The following is an 18865-nucleotide window of genomic DNA, read 5'->3' on the forward strand; positions in this document are numbered from 1 at the left end:
CAGGTGATGCACAGGGCAGCAGCATCTTAGCCTGTTGAGAGCCTGTGGAGGAACACGAGACCCAGCTGACCCCAGAAGCAGCAGAAGTGCTTGTAGCCTGGTGACCCCCATGGCAACACCTGAGTATGCAGCAATGTCATAAGCAGCAAGGCACCAGAAACCTCAGAGGCACAAGTGGCACAAGGAGGGCACTGACAATGCCTCTGGCAGAGGCAGTGGAGGGTGGAAAGGGCAGCCTCTCAAATACAATCAGAAGAAGCTCAGAACCAAAGTAACCAAAACTGTACCCAAATAAGACAGGTGGTTACTCCCACAGATGCACCATTAGAGGATCGATTCATTGAACACCATGAAGAACTGCAGTAACAGAGGACAGAAGGAGAATGACAGCTCTCCAGAAACAAAACCTGAAGTCACAGAAGATTACATTCTACCTGTCAGAGAATTGAAAATAGCTGTCATAAAGAAACTCAGTGAGTTACAAGAAAACTCAGAAAGACAGTTCAGTGAGCTCAGGAATAAAATTAATGAACAACAGGAGTACTTCACCAAAGAGATTGAAACTCTAAAAAACCTAAAAAACCAAAACCAAAAAAAACAAATAGAACTTCTGGAGATGAAGAACACAATTAATGAGATGAAAAAATAATGTAGAAAGCATGAAAAATAGAGCAGACCGTATGGAGGAGAGAATTAGAGCTCGAAGATAGAAACCTAGAAATGATTCAGGTGCAGGAGGAGAAAGAACTAGTTTTTTTAAAAAATTAAGAAATTCTTTGAGAAATATCTGACTCAATCAGGAAAAGTAACATGAGCATTCTAGGTATTCCAGAAGGAGGAGAGAGGGAACCAGAAGAGAGCTTATTCAAAGAAATAATAGCTAAGAACTTCCCAAACCTGGAGAAAGAATTGGACATGCAAGTACATGAAGCTAATAGAACTCCTAATTACCTCAGTGCAAAAAGACCTTCTCCAAGGCATATAATATTAAAACTGTCAGAAGCCAATGATAAAAAATATTAAGGGCAGTCAGAGAGAAGAAAATAACCTACAAAGTAACTCCTTTTATGCTTTCAGTGGATTTCTCAGCAGAAACGTTACAGGCTAGAAGAGAGTTGAATGATATATTCAAAATACTGATAGACAAAAACTATCAGTCAAGAATATTCTATCCAGTGAAATTATCCTTCAGACATGACAGAAATAAAAACTTTCCCAGACAAACAAAATGTGAGGGAATTCATTGCCACTAGACCTGCCATACAAGAAATGTCAAAAGGAACCCTCCTACCTGAAACAAAAAGGCAAAGATTTACAAAGCTTTGGGGAAGGAGGTAAGTAGAGAGAATCAGAAAATTGCAGCTCTGTATCAAATGAGGTTAGTAAACAATTATAGCACAAAGTATCAAGGGAAAGGAAGCATTGAAAATAACTATAACCATTTCAATTTGGTCACAAACCCACAACACAAAAAAGAATAATTTGTGACAACAAAAACATAGAAGAGGAAGAGGAAAGAGATGGAACCTGCATAGGCTAATGGAGATAAGAGGCTATCAGAAAAAGGACTACATCGTCTATGAGATCTTCTATACAAACCTCATGGTAACCACAAAATGAAAAGTCACAGTCACAAATCATAAATAAAGAGAAAACAGAAAACAATCATTGAAAACCACCAAACTGAAATGACAGACAGAAATATAAGGAAAAAGAAATAATGGAAATATAGATGAACCAGAAAACAAAAAATAAAATGGCAGCATTAAGCATTCATATATCAATAATCACTCTAAATGTAAATGGAGGGGTTGGCCCTGTGGCCGAGTGGTTAAGTTCGCGCGCTCCGCTGCAGGTGGCCCAGTGTTTTATTGGTTCAAATCCTGGGCGCAGACATGGCACTGCTCATCAGACCACGCTGAGGCGGCCTCCCACATGCCACAACTAGAAGGAAGCACAACGAAGAATATACAACTATGTACCAGGGGGCTTTGGAGAGAAAAAGGAAAAAATTTTAAAAATCTTTAAATGTAAATGGATTGAATTCACCAATCAAAAGACAAAGATTGGCTGGATGGATTAGAAAACAAGGCCTAACAATATGCTGCCTCCAGGAAACAGATCTCAGCTCTAAAGACAAACATAAGCTCAAAGTGAAGGTATGGAAGATGATGCTTCAAGCAAATGCTAAGAAAAACAAAGCAGATGTACTTATACTTATATCAGACAAAATAGACTTCAGGAAAAAAAGATAGCAAGAGACAAAAATGGGTATTATATGCTGATAAAAGGGACATTCCACCAAGAAAACCCACTTATTAAAATATATACACCTACCACAGGAACACCAAACTGTATAAAGTAACTATTAACAGACCTAAAGAGAGAACCTGACAACAACACAGTAACAATAGGGGACCTTAACACCCCAATTATATCAATGGATAAATCATCCAGACAGAAAATCAACAAGGAAAAAGTGGCCTTAAATGAAACACTAGATCAGATGGGCTTAATAGATGTATAGAGAGAGATTCCATCCAAAACAACAGAATACACGTTCTTCTCAAGCGTGCATGGATCATTCTGAAAGATAGACCATAGTTTTGGAAATGAAATAAGCTTCAATAAATTTAAGAAGGTTGAAATCTTATTGAACTTCTTTTCCAACCACAATGCTATGAAACGAGAAATCAACTACAAGAAAAAAACTGGGAAAGTCACAAACATGTGGACACTAAACCACATATTTAACAACTATTGGGTTAAAGAAGAAATCAAAGGAGAAATAAAAAAATGCCTGGAGACAAATGAAAATTAAAACACAACATACCAAAACTGATGGAATGCAGCAAAAGTGGTACTAAGAGGGAAATTCACAGTAATAAAGGCCTACCTCAAGAAACAAGAAAAATCTCTAATAAACAATCTTACCCTATAGCTAAAAGAACTAGAAAAATCAGACAAAACCTAAAGTCAGTAGAAGGAAGGAAATAATAAAAATCAGAACCAAAATAGTCAAAGTAGAGACTTAAAAAAACAATGGAAGGGATCAATGAAATGAAGAGCTGGTTCTTTGAGAAGATAAGCAAAATTGACAAGCCATTAACCAGATTCACTAAGAAAAAAAGAAGACCCAAATAAATAAAGTCAGGAATGAAAGAGGAGAAATTACAATGGACACCACAGACATACAAAGGAGTATAATAGAATATTATGAAAAGCTATACACCAACAAATTGGACAACCTGGAAGAAGTGGATAAGTTCTTAGAATCATATGACCTCCCAAAACGAAATCAAGAAGAGATAGAGAACTTGAATATACCAATCACAGGTAAAGAGATTGAAATGGTAATAAAAACCTCCCAAAAGACACAAGTCCAGGATCAGACATCTTCCCTGGTGTATTCTACCGAACATTCAAAGAAGATTTAATACCTATCCTTCTCAAACTCTTACAAAAAATTGAAGATGATGGCATGCTTCCTAACTCGTTTTATGAGGCCACATTACCCTGATACCAAAACTGGAGAAGGACAATGCAAAAAGGAAAATTACAGGCTAATATCGCTGATGAACATAGATGCAAAAATTCTCAACAAAATATTAGCAAATTGAATACAATACATTAAAAGGATCACACACCATGATCAAAGGGGATTTATTCCAGGGATGCAGGGATGGTTCAAAATCTGCAAATCAACTAATGTGATACATCACATTAACAAAATGAGGAACAAAAACCACATGATTGATAGATGCAGATAAGACATTTGACAAGATCCAACATCCATTGGTGATAACAACTCTCAATAGAATGGGTATAGAAGGAAAGTACCTCAACATAATAAAGGCCATATATGACAAACCCCCTGCCAATGTCATACTCAGTGGTGAAAAACCGAAAACCATCCCTCTGAGAACAGGAACAAGACGAGGATGCCCACTCTTGCTGCTCTTACTTAGCATAGTGCTGGAAGTTGTAGCCAGAGCAATCAGGCAAGAAAAAGAAATACAAGGGATTCAAATTGGAAAGGAAGAAGTGAAACTGTCATTATTTGTGAATGACATGATTCTGTATATGCAAAACCCCAAGAATCCACCAAAAAAACTATTAGAAATAATCGAGTGCAGGAAAGTAGCAGGGCACAAAATCAACTTACAAAAATCAGTTGCATTTCTACACACTAATAATAACCCCCCAGAAAGAGATGTCAGTTATACAATCCCATTTACAATCACAACAAAAAGAATAAGATACCTAGGAATAAATTTAATCAAGGAGGGGGAAAGACCTATACAGTGAAAACTATAAGATATTATTGAAAGAAATCAAAGAAGAAAAGGAAAGATATTCTGTCATCGTGGATTGGAAGAATAAACATAGTTAAAATGTCCATATTACCTAAATCAATCTACAGATTCAGTGTAATCCTATTCAGAATCCAAATGACATTTTTCACAGAAATGGAACAAAGAATGCTAAAATTCATATGAAACAACAAAAGACCCCTAACAGCCAGTACAATCCTGAGGAAAAAGAACAAAGTTGGAGGTATCACACTCCCTGACTTTAAAATATACTACAAATCTATAGTAAGCAAAACAGCATGGTACTGCCAGAAAAACAGACAAACAGAACAATGAAACAGAATTGAGAGCCAAGAAATAAAACCACACATCTATGGACAGCTAATCTTTGACAAAGGAGAAAGTAGAGCATTTTCACACACCATACACAAAAATCAACTCAAAATGGATCAAAGACTTGAAAGGAAGACCTGAAACCATTAAAACGATTAGAAGAAAATATAGGCAGTACATCCTTTGACGTTGGTCTTAGCAATATCTTTTCAAAAACCATGTCTACTCAGGCAAGGGAAACAAAAGAAAAAGTTAACAAATGGGACTACATAAGAGTGAAAAGCTTCTGCACAGCCAAGGAAAGCATCAATGAGAGGGAAAGACAACTCCCTAACTGGGAGGAAATATTTGCAAATCATATATCTGACAAGGGGTTAATTCACCAAATATATAAAGAACATGTACAACTCGATCAAATGAACAACCCAATCAAAAAATGTGCAGAGGATACGAATAGACATTTTTCCAAAGAAGACATACAGACGGTCAACAGGCACACGAAGAGATGTTCAACATCACCAATTATTAGGGAAATGCAGATCAAAGCTACAATGAGATATCACCTCACGCCCATCAGAATGGGTGTAATTAAGACAAGAAATAACAAGTGTTGGAGAGGATGCGGAGAAAAGGGAACCCTGATTCACTGCTGGTGGGAATGCAAACTGGTGCAGCCACTGTGGAAAACAGTATGGAGATTTCTCAAAATGTAAAAAATAGAAATATCATATGATCCAGCCATTCCACCACTGAGTATTTATCCAAAGAACATGAAATCAATAATTCAAAAAGACTTACGCACCCCTATGTTCATTGCAGCCTTATTCACAATAACCAAGATGTGGAAGCAACCCAAGTGCCCATCAACTGATGAATGGGTGAAGAAGATGTTGTATGTATACACAATGGAATACTACTCAGCCATAAAAAAGACAAAATCATGCCATTTTCAACAACATGGATGGACGATGAGGGTATTATGTTAAGCGAAATAGGTCAGACAGAGAAAGACAAACACCATATGATTTCACTCGCATGTGGAAGATAAACCAACACCTAGATAAGGACAACAGATTAGTGGTCACCAAGGGAGAAAGGGATGATCAGAGGGTGAAAGGGGTAAAGGGGCACATATGTATGGTGATGGATAAAAACTAGCCTATTGGTGGTGAACACGATGCAGTCTATCCAGAAACTGAAATATAGTGATGTACACGTGAAATTTACACAATGTTATAAGCCAACGTGACCTCAGTAAAATAATAATAAAAAATAAATAAAAGGAAAAATAAAATAAAACAAAACAGAAAACCAGATTCAGAGTTGTTAATATTTGGTGTCACGTAAATCTGCAACTTTTCTCTCTGCCTGAGTCCACTTGTCAAGTGGGCTCATGCTGTCTGTGTTATGAAATTTGTCAGCAAGAAATTAACATGAGGTGGTGGCTGGCTATTTAATGTCTAATCCAAGCATGATTGTTAAAAACAAGTCATTAAAATAAATGTAAATAAGATCAAAGTTTCTGCTAAGTCAGACTAAATAATGGACAGTCATTGAATACCTAAATCATTTTTCCAGACAAGATAATATACTAAAACATTAATGACTGAACACAGGTTTATCTCCTTTTGGCTTTCTATTGCAAAGAAACTAAAGATAAATTTGGATCTGTTGGTAACCACGTCTTGTGCCACATTGAAAGACTGCACTGTTCCAAAGGGCATATCCTCCTAGAAATTATGAAATGCACTTATAAATCTGCCAGTCCACAATTGCTTCCATCTTAATTGTTGGCACAATTTGGGGATTCTAAGGCATAAGAATTTTAATATACGTAACTAAAAGCTACAAGAAACAAAAAGGGAAACATCTCTGTATACCAGAAAAGTAGGATGGTGTTTCAGTAAAAGCAGTTAGAAGGACTGGAAATGCATTTTGTGGAGGAAAAAGAAAATGACTTTGTCTTAAAGAGAGGCTGGTTATCTCAGATTGGGAAAAAGAAAAACGTAAAACAAAATCTGAATGTAAAAAGAAAGTTACAGGTTTATGCAAAGGAATCTTGGGAAAAGAATTTTCTGAGCAGTCAGGAATGACTAAGACTGGAATAAATCAACTTAATATCAAAATAAACTGATGCAAAATTAAAATTTGACTTTCTTTTCTGTTAGGAGGACGAGGTTTTCTTGGACTATTGGTCTATTGGTGAAACAGATTGTGAAAACTTCTTTACCTTTAAGCAGTATGCTAAGAAAATAGAGATTTTGTGCTTTGTCAAAAGAATTTGTCAAACTCAATTACCAAAATAATCAGGTCTTTAATTACTTAAGAAAACTGAGTGTCTAGTACTGAAGGAGTTAAGTTTTCCTTGGAACTATGTAACTTTTTGTATTTGCCTTTGAAACCTGTTGTTACTTTGGTCAAACAGATACTTACGTGTTATTTAATAATGATCTGTGATCCTAGTTGGTCAAACGTCCAAAACTTTTGGTAATTTTCAGAAGCTTCCCCAAATATTCAAATTCTAAATGAAGTCTTTTTGATGAGAATGTAACTTTGGGGTCTTCCAGAGGGTACTTGGGACAACTCAAAAGATTTATTCCCTCTCCTAAAAAGAGAGCTATTACACTAATTAGGCTTATTCAGTATGTCAAATTATGTGAGAAGCATGGTCAAATAAGCAATAATAACCCTTTTCAGGTTATATTGTATGAGTTAATGTTCCTAAAAAGTGTTCTAGAAATTGTGTAAAATTCCCCAAAATCTGATATGTCCTAATATAATGTTATTACCTGTAATTCTTGTCGCTATCTAAAATATATGTCACAAAATTATGCAAATTTCCTCATCAATTGCATTTACCATTGCCTTTTTAACAAAACGTGTTGTTTGTCAGTTACAGACAGTTATTGTTTAACTCTGATGGTTTTACAAATATGTTTTATTTTCAAAGAGATTCATGGAAAAGACTTTGACAAGTACTCTGGAATACAGGTTTTGATAACTTTAAGATCATAATACTGAACTGGGTAAGAATTTTCAAAACTGTAACAGAAAATTGATTGCTTCAATGTTTTGTTTTCCAGATGTAAAGGACTCCTTTTTTTGTCCTATACTTTAAGCTATCTATAATTTACAACAATTTGGTAAAATGTATCTTTGCAAAGTGGTTGAAACATGCATCTTTTTCTCTCTACCTGATCTCTTAAGTATTCTTTTCACAACAATGTATTTGCATGGGTTCAGGGAAGGTCTGTTCTCCTTATAACAGGACACACTTGGAAATATTGCCTAATACTACCAAGGCCTTAACTAAAATATTATATTCAAGAAAGATATATATAGGCTCAGATATGACCAGGCAGCTTCGAGGAACTTCTTGTAAAATAAACCTAGTACTTTGCTTACAAGGTTCCAGCCAAGCAATCTTAAAAAAAGAGCTTATATGGTCAATCAGTATTCTTGCTGCATTTATATAAATAATCCAGCCAAGTTTAATACAAACAAATTCATTTTAGTATGATTATCTTTAATAAAAGTGGAAGTTATTGTGGAAAGAGACATTGTGTTGGCACCTTTGTAGATATTAAATTCTAGTCCTGTTAATCGCCTTTAAGGTTTTGTTATACCTGTCAGCTGGACTGGATCCTAAATGCTTCTAGTTTCCTTACACGTCTGGGTGTGATACTCCAAACTGACGCTTCCAATTTTACTGCTCTTAAAACCTCCTTGGAAGGGCCTGTAACGGGCCCTCCTCACTACCCAGATGGCAGGCAAACTTCAGGAACTCAAGTCTTGGGTACACATCTCACAAGTGAAGAAGGCTCTACCTGACGTCTGGTCCTGTCCCCGTGCTGGAGCCCTCCAAAGCAAATTGGCTAGGAAGAGAAGCAGCTGACATCTGAGGCAGACGCCTTCCCCAAGATGACCAGAGGCTTCTATACCCTCTTCTCTCTGTTTTTCTTTTTTCTTTTCTTCTTCTCTTTCCTGGAAGGACAATGCCCTCTGCACATTTCACAGTCCCTCTCAAAAGGGGGAAACCTCTCTGTTTGCTGGGTTTGCCATCAGAAACTTCAGTCTGTCCAAGACAGTAATGACCCCTTAGTTCACCTTACAAGTAATTTCACTAGGATTCCAGATGCTGCTGTTTGTCTAAATTGCTCTGCTGGCCCGTTGTACTGAGCCAGGGTGCTAAGCCTGTCTAAACTCATTCCTTGCTTTAGTTTGACCCAGCCTTGAAGGGAGAAGACAAGATCTTCTGAATATTTTTATGAAAAATTTTGTGGGACCATCAATGTAAGTTGAGCCATTTGTATATATTTTTTTAAAATTGAGTTCACAATAGTTTGTAACATTGTGTAATCTCAGCTGTCCATTATTAGTTGTCAGTCACCATATAAATGTGTTCTTCACCCCTGTGCCCAGCCCCTAACCTGCTTCCCACTGGAAACCACTAAACTGTTCTCTTTGTCAGTGTGTTTATCTTCCACATATGAGTGAAATCATATGGTGTTTGTCTTTCTCTGTCTGGCTTATTGACTTAACATAATTCCCTCAAGGGCCATCCATGTTGTTGTGAATGGGACGATTTTGCCTTTTTTATGGCTGAGTAGTATTCCATTGTATATACATACCACATCTTCTTTATCCAATCATCAGTCAATGGGCACTTGGGCTAATTCCATGAGATGGCTACTGTGAAGAATGCTGCCATGAACATAGGGGTGCATAAGTCTCTTTGAATTATTGATTTCAAGTTCCTTAGATAAATTCCCAGTAGTGGGATAGCTGGGTCATATGGTATTTCTAATTTTAATTTTTTGAGAAATCTCCATGCTGTTTTCCATAGTGGCTGCACCAGTTTGCATTCCCACCAGCAGTGTACGAGGGTTCCCTTTTCTCCACAACTTCTCCAACATTTCTTATTTTTTCTCTTGGTGATTATAACCATTCTAATGGGTGTAAGGTGATATCTTAGTGTAGTTTTGATTTGCATTTCCCTGATGATTAGTGATGTTGAATATCTTTTCATGTACCTGTCGGCCATCTGTATATCTTCTTTGGAGAAATGTCTGTTCATATCCTCTGCCCATTTTTTGATTAGGTTGTTTGGTTTTTTGCTGTTCAGTTGTGTGAGTTCTTTGAATATTGTGGAGATTAGCCACCTGTCAGAAATACGATTTGCGAATATTTTCTCCCAGTTGGTGGGTTGTCTTTTCATTTTGATCGTGGTTTCCTTTGCCTTGCAGAAGCTCTTTAGTTTGATGAAGTCCCACTCATTTATTTTTTCTTTTGATCCCTTGTCCGAGAAGACATAGTATTTGAAAAGACCCTTCTAAAACCAACATCAAAGAGTGTAGTGCTTATATTTTCTTCTAGGGGTTTTATGGTTTCAGGTCTTACCTTCAAGTTTTTTATCCATTTTGAGTTAATTTTTGTGTGTGGCATAAGATAATGGTCTACTTTCATTCTTTTGCATGTGGCTGTCCAGTTTTCCCAACACCATTTACTGAAGAGACTTTCCTTTCTCCATTGTATGTTCTTAGCTCCTATGTTGAAGATTAGCTGTCTGTAGATGTGTGGGTTTATTTCTCAGCTCTCTGTTCTGTACCATCGATCTGTGTGCCTGTTTTCACACCAGTACCATGCTGTTTTGACTACTATAGCTTTGTAGTATATTTTGAAGTCAGAAATTGTGATGGCTCCAGCTTTGTTCTTTTTTCTCAGGATTGCTTAGCTATTCAGGATCTTTTGCTGCCCCGTAAGAATTTTAGGATTCTTTGCTCTATTTCCATGAAGAATGTCATTGGGATTCTGATTCAGATTGCATTGAATCTGTAGATTGCTTTAGGAAGTATGGACATTTTAATCATGTTTATTCTTCCAATCCATGTGCATGGAATATCTCTCCATTTCTTTGTGTCATCATCAATTTCTTTCAGTAATATCTTATAGTTTTCATTGTATAGGTCTTTCATTTCCTTGGTTAAATTTATTCCTACATATCTTATTCTTTTTGTTGCAATTATAAGTGGGATTACATTCTTGAGTTCTCTTTCTGTTAGTTCATTATTAGAGTATAGAAATGCAACTGATTTTTTTAAGTTGATTTTGTACCCTGAAACTTTGCTGTGGTTGTTGGTTATTTCTAATAGTTTTACAGTAGATTCTTGAGGGTTTTCTATATATAAAATCATGTCGTCTGCAAACAGCAAGAGTTTCACTTCTTCATTGCCTATTTGCATTCCATTTATCTCTTTTCCTGGTCTAACTGCTCTGGCCAAAACCTCCACTACTATGCTGAATAAGAGTGGTGAGAGTGGGCACCCTTGTCTTGTTCCTGTCCTCAGAGGGATGGCTTTCAGTTTTTCCCTGTTGAGTATGATGTTGGCTGTGGGTTTCTCATATATGGCCTTTATTATGTTGAGGTACTTTCCTTCTATACCCATTTTATTGCGAGTTTCTATCATAAACGGATGTTGGATCTCGTCAAATGCTTTCTCTGCATCTATTGAGATGATCATGTGGTTTCTGTTCCTCATTTTGTTAATGTGGTGTATCATATTGATTGACTTGCAGATGTTGAACCATCCCTGTGTCCCTGCTATGAATCCCACTTGATCATGGCATATGATGTTTTTAATGTATTGCTGTATTCGATTGGCTAATATTTTGTTGACGATTTTGCATCTGTGCTCATCAGTTGTATTGGCCTATAGTTTTCCTTCTTTGTGTTGTCCTTGTCTGGCTTTGGGATCAGGGTGATGTTGGCTTCATAGAATGTGTTAGGAAGTGTTCGGTCTTCCTCAATTTTTGGAATAGTTTGAGAAGGTTAGGTATTAAATCTTCTTTGAATGTTTGGTAGAATTCTCCAGAGAAGCCATCTGGCCCTGGACTTTCATTTTTGGGGAGGTTTTTTATTACTGTTTCAATCTCTTTACTTGTGATTGGCCTATTTAGATTCTCTATTTCTTCTTGATTCAGTTTTGGGAGGTTGTATGAGTCTAAGAGTTTATCCGTTTCTTCTGGACTGTCCAATTTGTTGGCATATAGTTTTTCATAGTATTCTCTTATAATACTTTGTATTTCTGTGGTATCTGTTGTAATTTCTCCTGTTTATTTCTAGTTTTATTTATCTTAGCCTTCTCTCTTTTTTTCTTAGTGAGTCTGGCTAAGGGTTTGTCTATTTTGTTTATCTTCTCAAAGAACCAAATCTTTGTTTCATTGATCCTTTCTGCGGTCTTTTTTGTTTCAATTTCATTTATTTCTGCTCTAATTTTCATTATTTCTCTCCTTCTGTTGACTTTGGGCTTTGTTTGGTCTTCTTTTTCTAATTCTTTTAGGTATTGTTTAAGATCACTTATTTCAGACTTTTCTTGTTTGTTAAGATGGGCCTGTATTGCTATGTATTTCTCTCTTAGGATCGCTTTTGCTGCATTCCATGAGTTGGTCTGGTGTTTTTTCATTTTCATTTGTCTCCAGATATTTTTCTTTTTAAAACAACAGTTTATCCTTTTTCTATAAGTCAGATTTTTTTTAAGGTATACTTTTTTTTTCGTAAGGAAGATCAGCCCTGAGCTAACATCTATTGCCAATCTTCCTCCTTTTTTACCCTCCCCAAAGCCCCAGTACATAGTTGTATATCCTAGTTGCGTGTCATTCTGGTTCTTCTATGTGGGATGCCACCATAGCATGGCTTGATGATCAGTGTGTAGTTCTGTGCCCAGGATCTGAACCAGTGAATCCAAGGCTGCTGAATCACAGTGTGCAACCTTAATCACTCACCCATGGGGCCAGCCCTGTCTCCAGATACTTTTTGATTTCTCTTTTAATTTTGTCAATGATCCATTGGTTGTTCAGTAGCATTTTGTTTAGTCTCCACATCTTTGTCCCTTTCCCAGCTTTTTCTTGTAGTTGATTTCTAGTTTCATAGCATTATGGTCAGAAGAGATGCTTGATATGATGTCAATCTTCTTAAATTTATTGAGGCCTGCCTAGTTTCCCAACATATGGTCTAACCTTGAGAATGTTCCACGTGCACTTGAGAAGAATGTGTCATCTGCTGTTTTTGGATGGAGTTTCTATATATATCTATAAAGCCCATCTTGTCTAGTTTTTCATTTAAATCCACTATTTCCTTGTTGACTTTCTGTCTGGATGATCTATCCATTGATGTAAGTGGGATGTTAAGGTCCCCTACTATTATTGTGTTGTCATTAATATCTCCTCTTAGGTATGTTAATAGTTGCTTTATGAACTTTGGTGCTCTTGTGTTGGGTGCACATATATTTATAAATGTTACGTCTTCTTGGGGAGTGTCCCTTTGATCATTGTATACTGCCCTTCTTTGTCTGTCTTTACCTGTCTTATCTTGAAGTCTACTTTGTCTGATATAAGTATTGCAACACCTGCTTTCTTTTGTTTGCCATTAGCTTGGAGTATCATCTTCCATCCCTTCATTCTGAGCCTGTGTTTGTTGTTGAAGCCAAGATGTGTTTCCTGGAGGCAGCATATTGTTGGGTCTTGTTTCTATAATCCATCTCACCATTCTGTGTCTTTTGATTGGAGAGTTCAATCCATTTATATTTAGAGTGATTATTGATATATGAGGGCTTAATACTGCCATTTGATTGCTAGTTTTCTGGTTCTTCTGCATTTCCTTTGTTTCTTGTCCCATGTATTATGGACTACCTATTCAGTTAGGTAGTTTTCTTTGGTGGTTTTCTTAGTTTTCTCTTTATATGTAATTTGTGTCTCTGTTCTGATTATTTGTTTAGTGGTTATCATGAGGTTTGTCTACAAATCTTGTAGATGAGATAGTCCATTTTCTGATAACCTCTTATTTCCTCAGACTAAGCTGATTCCATCCCGTTCCTATTCCCCTTCTGAGTTATTATTGTCACAACTTATTCCATCCTGTGTTGTGAGTTTGTGGTTAAAGTGTTGAGATTATACTTATTTTTGGTGTTTTCCTTCCCTTTTACTTTAATGTTATAATTAAGTGTTTGCTAACCTGTTCTGATAGAGAGCTGCAATTTTCTGGTTTTGTCTACTTATTTATGTCCTTGCTCATGGCTTTGTAACCCCTTTCTTTTTTTTTCAGGTATGAGGGCCTTCTTGAGCATTTCTTGTCCAGGGGGGCAGGGGTCTTGTGGCAATGAACTCCTTTAGTTTTTTTTTGTTGGGGAAAGTTTTTATTTCTCCATAGTATCTGAAGGATCTTTTCACTGGATAGAGTATTCTTGGCTGAAAGTTTTTCTCTTTCAGAAGTTTGAATATATCATTCCACTCTCTCCTAGCCTGTAAAGTTTCTGCTGAGAAATCCACTGAAAGCCTGATAGGGGTTCCTTTGTAAGTTATTTTCTTCTGCCTTGCTGCCCTTAGTATTGTTTCTTTGTCATTGACTTTTGCCCACTTTACTACTATAAGCCTTGGAGAAAGTCTTTTTACATTGATACAGTTAGGAGATCTATTGGCTTCTTTTACTTGCATTCCCAGCTCTTTCCCCAGGTTTGGGAAGTTCTCTGCTATTATTTCTTTGAACAAGCTTTTTCTCCATTCTCCTTCTCTTCTTCTTCTTGAATAATTATAATCCTTATGTTGCATTTCCAAGCTGAGTCGGCTATTTCTCGGAGAATTTCTTCACTTCTTTTAGTCTTAGTTCTCTGCCCCTCCATCTGAAACATTTCTATATTTTGCCCCTCCAAACTATTGATTCACTCCTCCATAATATCAGCCCTATTATTCAGGGAGTCTAGATTTTTTTCTTTATCTCATCCATTGTGTTTTTCATCTCCAACGTTTCAGATTCATTCTTCTTTATAGTTTCAATCTCTTTTGTGAAGAAGTCCATGATTTCATTGAACTGTCTGTATTTTCTTGTAACTCCTTGAGTTTTTAAATGATAGTTATTTTGAATTCTCTGTCATTTAGATTACAAATTTCTGTGCCTTCAGGATTGATTTCTGGGTGCTTGTCATTTTCCTCTGGTCTGGAGATTTAATATATTGTTTCACACTGTTTGACGGCATAGATTTGTACCTCCGCATAGTGATAATATCTGGCCACAGCTTGTGGCTTCTACCTGCCCCTGCTGGGTCGGGGTCAAGAACTGTGTATTCTGAGCCCACTGCAATGTGCAGTGCTTGCTCACAGCTGCTGCTTTTCTATCTGTGTGGGCGCTCTGGCCAACAGGCTGCGCTGGAGCGCTGGGTGGCGGGAGGGGTTCTTCCTTCACCTGCATGATCCTGGGGATGTTCTCACTCTACCCTCACCATCTGCTCTGCTGGGGTGCTGGCTTGCTGAAGACACCTCTGCTCTGTCTTAGTCACATCTGCGTGGGGCTTTCCCATGGGCCGTGAGGGAGCTTGGAGAGCAAAGCTGTTCTCACAGAGGGCCGCCTCTCCCGCCTCTCCTCTCAGAGCTTGCAGACTGGAGCTCCGGGTTGCTGCCATTGGGGGAGGGAGAGGAGATCTCCTCTCACTTCTTCTTGGACGTCCAGCACCTCCACCTCCAGACGTAAGGCTGTGTGGGGCTCTCAGACGTCTTTTGTGATGTATGAATGCCCTCTGTTGGTATATGAATGTCCTTTTATTGTATCTTGGGAGGGGAGTCTAAGGGGAGAGCTCACTCTCCCATGATGCTGTATATTTCTTAACATGCTCATATATTTAGGCAACCTCTCAGTATTTAGCAACATAGTATCTGAGCCTTGGTTATATAATGCTAATGCCTCTATGCCAATGAATAAGTCTATAGATGATAACACTTCTGTGGGGTCTTATGTACACCACTTGGTTATATCTTCATCTATGGAGGTTTCACTAATGGCTGTTATGTTTGAGCAACTCATTGCCTTGACAGCTTGGGAATACAGGGACAGTGTGCCCTTGCCATATTCACTGTCCTATTCTCTCTTCATAGCCAGAGACCTCTTGTGTGTCTCTCCCATTGAATCTCCATAGTTGCTCTAAATGAGAACTCCCAGGAGGTGTATGCGACTCTGGGTTTGCCTCCATGGGAAGAGCTTTCTTCCTGGGGATTGTAGTGAGCCCCAAGGAACGAATGATCAGGAATCTCTCCATGACCTTAGAAGAGCTGGCTGACTCCATAGCCAAAGCAATTTCTTCTCAGTGAATGGCACTTAACTCATTGACCAAGGTAGTTTTGGAGAATTATAAAGCACCTAATTATCTGCTTGCCGAGCAAGGACATGTCTGTGCAGTGTCAAACACCTCTTGTTGCACATTGATAAATGCCTCTGGGAAGTAGAAACTCAATTACCTACAATTAGAGAGCAAACACATTGGCTACAACAAATTGCACCTGACAATCCACTGTCTTTTTTTATTTATTCAGCTGGTTACCTTCAGGTCTTTGCTCCTGGCTTAGACCCATCCTGCAAACTGGGCTTATTATAGTGTTCTTAGTCTTACTCTATGGACTTATTGTAAAGTTCTGCACCTATTGCCTGTCAAGCCTCTGTAAAAATGGAGTACCTGAGAAGGTGATGTTAGCTCGACAATTAGAAATGACCTCCAATGCCTATGATCTTGGAGAAATATAGACTTTATACGGGAAATGCCTGGGAGTCCTCCCTCCTAAGCTTCCTTGTGACTCAAATGTGGCCTAAATGGTTTCCAACTGCTAAGCACTTTCTCCTCAACATGGGACACTGCAACCAGCAGACGTCATTCCTGGTGCCAAAGGACAAGACCACTACATGCAGAGAACCTGACTGTTGATCAGGGATGCTTTTGGACAAAGATCTTGATCAAAAGGGAGAAATGTGGGCATTAATAACAGAAATCTTAACTAAATTGGAGTTGGGAAGGCTTGTAGGGGGAGCTCTCAGGCCCTATCACAAGTCGTCATTTACACAAAACAGGAAGAGACATAAGCTTGCATCTTGGACAGGAAGTAAAAGGATTTTACTACTGAAGGAACATTTCTCCCCCCATCCAGCAACAGCTCAGCCAATGAGAAATGCTACAGTTCAGCCAATGAGAAATGCCACAGCTCAGCCAATGAGAAATGCCACAGCTCAGCCAATGAGAAATGCCACAGCTCAGCCAATGAGAAATGCCACAGCTCAGCCAATGAGAAATGCCACAGCTCAGCCAATGAGAAATGCTGCAGCTCAGCCAATGAGAAATGCTGCAGCTCAGCCAATGAGAAATGCCACAGCTCAGCCAATGAGAAATGCCGCAGCTCAGCCAATGAGAAATGCCACAGCTCAGCCAATGAGAAATGCCGCAGCTCAGCCAATGAGAAATGCCACAGCTCAGCCAATGAAAAGCACTACAGCTCAGCCAATGAGAAACTCCGTAGCCCAGTGAATGAGAAACTCTGCAGCTCAGCCAATGAGAAGCCATTGCTGCCCTGAACTGTTACTTTCCCCGAATGGACTTTCCTTTAGAATAGCTCCTCCCTACTCCTCCCTTTTCTCTATAAAAACAGCTTCTCTCCTTTGTTTTCTGGATTTGCCTATGGTTTCCCATAGCATGCACGTCCAGAATTGCAATTCTTTTGGCTGTTCTTGAATAAACTCATTTTGAGAACAAATAACAGGCGAATTTGCTTTTTCAGTTTACACATCTGAACCATGGTGTCACCCAGGGATGAATCCGAATTCCAGTTTCAGCTTGGGACTGGGGTTGAGGTGGTAATCCCAGGCTGAGCACCAGACTGGATCTGATTCCCCAACCTGTACAGCACACTTTGCAACTCGAGGTTTGGTAGCTCAAGACCCACCAGCAGGTGGGGCCAGGGCCCTGCAGAGCCATCCGTCCCAGTGTGGGCTCCAGGGAGCTTTCCTCCTGGGCTCTCTAGTCTGTGTACCAGGAGCCTGGAAGCTCTGAGCCTAACACATCCCTGGGAGCCCATGGGCCCCCAGCCCCAGCAGGGCATCTGTCACCTCTGTAGCCACAGAGAAAGTACCAAGGCAGAAGAAGATGAGGGTGGGAGCTGCTGGGATCACTGCCCTTTCATCCCAGTGCCTCAAAGGGATTAATAAGGTGTGGACAGACTCCCAAGCCCCAGGGCCCGAGTATCCTGGGGGAGGTGATGAGTTAGAACCCCAGGGTCTGTGCAGACAATTAAACCTGGTTGGGCCTTTATGGATGGTACTGGGAAATGGGCAGGTGCAAGTGTAAGCTATACAGGAGCCGGGAAAAGGTCTGGGCCTGGCGCCCCAAGGACAGCCCATCCTCAGTTTCCAAGCTCAGACTTGAGGGGCGGTGGGCAGGATGTGGTAGGGCCACTAGTGGACCTGGTCTTGACAGAGGCACACCTTGGGCTGGATTGAGATCCTCCTATCTGAACTGTGGCTGGAGAGAGAAGAACATTAGTGGGACTAGCATGGACACCTAGAGCCTGGCTGGCCCGCAAAAGTGGGGTGACCTCAAGTTCTTGCTGCAACCAGGTTGGGGAAATACCTATGGGTTGAGGTTTCAGTGTCTTGGCTCTTTAAGGGAGGGTTGAAAGGAAAGCGGAAAGGGTAGGGCAGGGGTGGGAAGACTTTAGTGACCTTCCAAGATCAGCTAGGGCATCCTCTTCTGCCTCCTGCTCCCCACTCTGCTCCCAGGGTCTGCCTCCTTTGCCATCATCCAACACCTCACCATTGTCCACAGCCTGTGCTATCATAGTGCCCCCACATGTACATGTTGGAGTCTCCTCTGTTGGTAACTGCCAGGAACTGAGTGGATGAATCTCATCATGGGGGTTGATGACTCACCATGTCCTCTTGCCTCTGGCCACCTAATCCAGGTGAGACAGGGAGGAGGAGGTTGGTTGGGGGCTGGGTGTCACTGGAGCAGACAGAAGAAATGCCCTTGGGGGTTGGCCCTCACCCCCTCCTCCTGCCTGGACCTCCAAGCCTCAGATTGATCATTCTTCCTCCAGAGAATATCTCCAGCAGCCAGGAGCAAAGCAAGCCCACCACCCCAGATGGCCCGTCCCAAGAGAACAGGGCCTGGCAGGGCAGACATTTCCTCTCTTGTTTTATAGATACCTTCATAATATCCTTGATTTCACCTCTTGCTCCTCAAAGTCTAAAATATTTACTATCTGGCCCTTTGCAGAAAATTTTTGCTGTCCCCTGATCTTAGAATAGACTCTAAGTGGTCGTCACTATCTTGAAGCCCTCATGCTCTTGCTCACTTTGCCCCAGGTGTCTAGGGGCCTTTGCACTTACTGTTCCCTCTGCCTGGAACAGTCTTTCT

The sequence above is a fragment of the Equus asinus genome, chromosome 20 (genome assembly GCF_041296235.1).
Source record: "Equus asinus isolate D_3611 breed Donkey chromosome 20, EquAss-T2T_v2, whole genome shotgun sequence".
NCBI classification, from domain to species: domain Eukaryota; kingdom Metazoa; phylum Chordata; class Mammalia; order Perissodactyla; family Equidae; genus Equus; species Equus asinus.